We start from the raw sequence: 3954 nt of genomic DNA, 5'->3' as shown, positions 1-3954 counted from the left end.
GGGGGGGGGGGGGGGGGGGGTCCACGGTGATTTCCCAGCTCGGCAGCATCTGCCTTCCCTTCTCTCTGCCTGGGAGGGAAGGGGAATGAATTAGGGAGGGAGGGGGGTGGGTTATTGCTCTGTTTTATCTGGGAAGGTGCTGACGGGCCGGTGGTGAAGGGAGAGGGGGGACTTTGCTCTAAGCCTTGAGGTTGGAAAAAAAAAGCAGTGAGTCACCCTGGCCCAAGCCACCATCCTCCATCCTGCTCTTCTTGGTGGACAAGCCACTGGGTCCCACCGGGGCGTTGCGGTTGTCCCGGCGGGACCCCCAGCCCCATCCATGGGTCTGATCCTGTCAAACACCCACAGGCCAAGGTAGGACCCCACAAGAGGGACAACCCCCAAGCCTGTGTCCCTGTGCTGCCCCCATCAAACCAAGGGGTCTCTCCTACACCCTGCTACACCCTGGGGGGCTCAATGTGCCCGGGGGGGGGGCATCTCCTACCCGTTCCTGGGAATGCATCATCCTTCCAAGCTCCTCTCCCAGCCCAGGTCATAAAATCATAGAATCAGAATCATCTAGGTTGGAAGAGACCCTTGGGATCATTGAGTCCAACCATCTACCCTACTCTACAAAGTTCTCCCCTACACCATATCCCTCAACGCCACATCTAAATGGCTCTTAAACACATCCAGGGGTGGTTTTCAGGCTGGATATTAGGAAAAATTTTTTCACTTAAAGGGTTCTCAGGCATTGGAATGGGCTGCCCAGGGAGGTGGTCGAGGCACCATCCCTGGAGGTGTTCAAAAGAGGGGTTGATGTGGTGCTGGGAGGTATGGTTTAGTGATGAAGCTCCTTGTTTGTTGTGTGGGTGTCTATTTTTGTCAGTTAGGTTGATGGTTGGACAAGATGATCCTTAAGGTGCCTTCCAACCTAGAAGATTCTGTGATTCTGTGAAAAATCCTTTCCTAATGTTCAGTCTAAACCTCCCCTGTTGGAGCTTGAAGCCGTTCCCTCTCGTCCTGTCATTAATTCCCTGTGAGAAGAGCCCAGCACCAACCTCTCTACAGTGTCCTTTCAAGGTCCCAGAGGCAGAGGGTGGGCAAGGACCCCCCCGAGCATCCCCTGCCCTCCCATCCCCTCCCTGCATCCCTGCATCCCCCAACCCCACCGAACTGCTTGACCCCCCCCAAGGGAAAAGTGCCCCCCATCCCCTCCGAGGGACACGGGTGGGGGTCCTGGCATCCATCACCTTCCTGTGGCTGCAGCCCCACCGGGACTGGAGAAGGTGGCCGAGGCGGCGGGGGAAATGTGCCCCCCATCCCCTCCGCAGGACACGGGTGGGGGTCCTGGGATCCATCACCTTCCCGCGGCTGCAGCCCCCCCGGGACCGGAGAAGGTGGCCGAGGCGGCGGTGGGGACGGAGCCGGGGCAGCCCCACCGGGACTGGAGAAGGTGGCCGAGGCGGCGGTGGGGACGGAGCCGGGGATGCTGGCGTGGCCGTGGGTCCAGGCGACCGTGTGGCCCAGCCCACGGGGACACGGGGCCGTGGGGCCACCGTCCGGCTGCGCTCGGCGCTCGCAGCCCGCTGCTGCCACCTCGTGTCCCCGCACGCGTCCCCGCAGCCACCGAACCCGCGCTGGGCCCGCAGGGGTGGAGAGGGGCTGGGGAAACTGAGGCAGGGGCTGGGGAAACTGAGGCAAGGGGAACAACGCCAGGCCCCCCCCCACCCCCGGCCGCTGCTCCAGCCCTGCTCGCCCCTCGAGGAGGGGGAATAGCCCCTCGAGGAGGGAGAATGTCCCCCAAAAAAGCATCTCCTGCAGCAGAGCCCCATCCTCCACCACCGATGCTATAGTGTAAGTGCACAGGATGGAGCCCCACGGGCCAGGGAGGTGGGCACGCCCTGCCCGCCCCTCGGGGAGGGGGAATAGCCCCTCGGGGACGGGGAATGTCCCCAAAAAAAAGCATCTCCTGCAGCAGAGCCCCGTCGTCCACCACCAATTCTATAGTGTAAGTGCGCAGGAAGGAGCCCCACAGGCCAGGGAGGCAGGCACGGTGGCTAGTGACAGGATGCCATGGTGGCTAGTGACAGGATGCCACGGTGCCCACGGCCACTGCCCACTCCTCCCTGGGCTTGCCGTGCCCAGACCCTGCACCACCACCTCAGCCCCATCCCCAGCACAAGAGCCCCTGGGTCACCAGATAAAGCACCCAAAGGGCTTCCAGGGAAGGAAGGGGTTTATTTCTGGCTTCCCAGAGACTGTTTGCCACCCGAGGGGGGAGCAGGGACCCCGGCCAGGGCACTGGCAGAACGCAGGGATGAAGAAGGATGCTCCTCAGCTCAACGAACCCCATGTCCCTCAGGACTCAAGTCACCAGGGGGATCTGGGGCACCTGCAGTGCCAGGCAGCTGGGTCCCTCTGGTTCAAGCCTTGGTCTCAAGCCCCCACAGCTGCCTGGGCTTTTGCTGCTTCTCGGGGGGGCACCAGCACTCCCCAGACTTCCCACAGCCCCTCTGGATGCACCCCAGCTTCCCTGGCCACCACAGGTCCCAGCAGTGCACGGGGGACACACGTCCCTCTCCGCAGCCCAGCCACCCTCAGAGCTTTACGAATGCACAACGGTCCCACTTCCAGCAGAGTCCTCCAAACCGTGGCCCCACATGTCCTCTTCCTGCCCCCAAAAGCCACCGTTGTCCCCAAGAAAGCAGCAGGTGACGCGGGGCCAGGAGCATGGCAGAAATCCAACACCTCGACTCCTTTTTTCAGCTCTTCCCCTTCTTCTCCCGCGTGTTTCTGGTGTCCCAGCTTCCTGAGCAGCCAAACCAACCCCGCCAGCCCCCACCACGGGCGATGGGGCCCGTCCCCAGGTACCGCTTGAAACGGGAGGAATGACTCCGCTGCCTCCAGGGTTGAATTTTCCCCAGGTTTCCACAAACAAGATGCCGGCAGCCGCGGTGTCGGAGCAGCGCATCCCCCCACCGGCGCGTGGCGAGGGCGTCCCTACGAGTCCCGGGGGGCACGGTGGGGTGCGTGCAGGGCGTAGAGCTTCTCCCAGCAGGTCGCCAGCTTCTCTGCCTTCCTCCCAATCTCCCGCAGCTGCTTCCTCCTGCGGCCAGGACCCCCAGGCCGGGGCTGTGCCGGGACGTGCAGCGGGCTCTGCGGGGGGCACGGCGAGGGAGCAGAAACACCCCCCCACCACCATGGAGGTGTTAATCCCAGGGGGGTAGGAAGCCACCACCCCAGCACTGAGGATGTGCCTGGGACATCACATGGGGTTTGCCTGGGCAAAGCTGCAGGTTAGGGTTGAACCACCGGCAAGGACACGCTCTCAGGTCCCCAGGGGTCCCCAGAGCTGGCTGTCCCGCTCTGAGCTGGCAGCACCCACCCCATGGCACATCCATGGGCAGGGCAGATGGCCAGGTTGGGTCTGAGGGCATCTTTCCAGACCAGAGGCACCTCCATCTCACACCAGCAAACCCCCAGCAGGGTGAGACCCCACTCATTTCCCCGGTGATGGCGGGGAGGATGACAGCATGGAGCTGTCATTCAGTGCCCTGGGTTTTCCCCACCAGTTCATGAGTTGCTGGTGATTGCTGTAGGGAAACCTCCTGGGAATCCCCAGCAGAGCCCCCGGGATGTCGAGGGAGCCGGAGCTGTCATTCAGTGCCCTGGGGTTTCCCTGCCAGTTCATGAGTTGCTGGAGACTGCTGCAGGGAAACCTCCTGGGAATCCCCAGGGATGTTGAGAGAGCTCAGACCAGTCCTTTGGGGAAAAATCCCAGTTCCTGCCTACAAGCACCCGGGTGCAAAAGCGGCATTGGATGCACCCACCCACTGGACGAGCATCCCACTGGGACAAGGCTGTTCCCATCAGCCGTGGCATCACGGCACAGGCAGAGAAACCCACTTGGGAGCTGGTGGTAAAAACCCACCAGCTTGTCCCATGCTACCACAGCTGGACCTCCCTCCCCGG

The sequence above is a fragment of the Calidris pugnax genome, unplaced genomic scaffold, assembly GCF_001431845.1.
Source record: "Calidris pugnax isolate Ruff unplaced genomic scaffold, ASM143184v1 scaffold50, whole genome shotgun sequence".
Classification (NCBI taxonomy): Eukaryota; Metazoa; Chordata; class Aves; order Charadriiformes; family Scolopacidae; genus Calidris; species Calidris pugnax.
Note: the sequence above shows the minus strand (reverse complement) of the source record.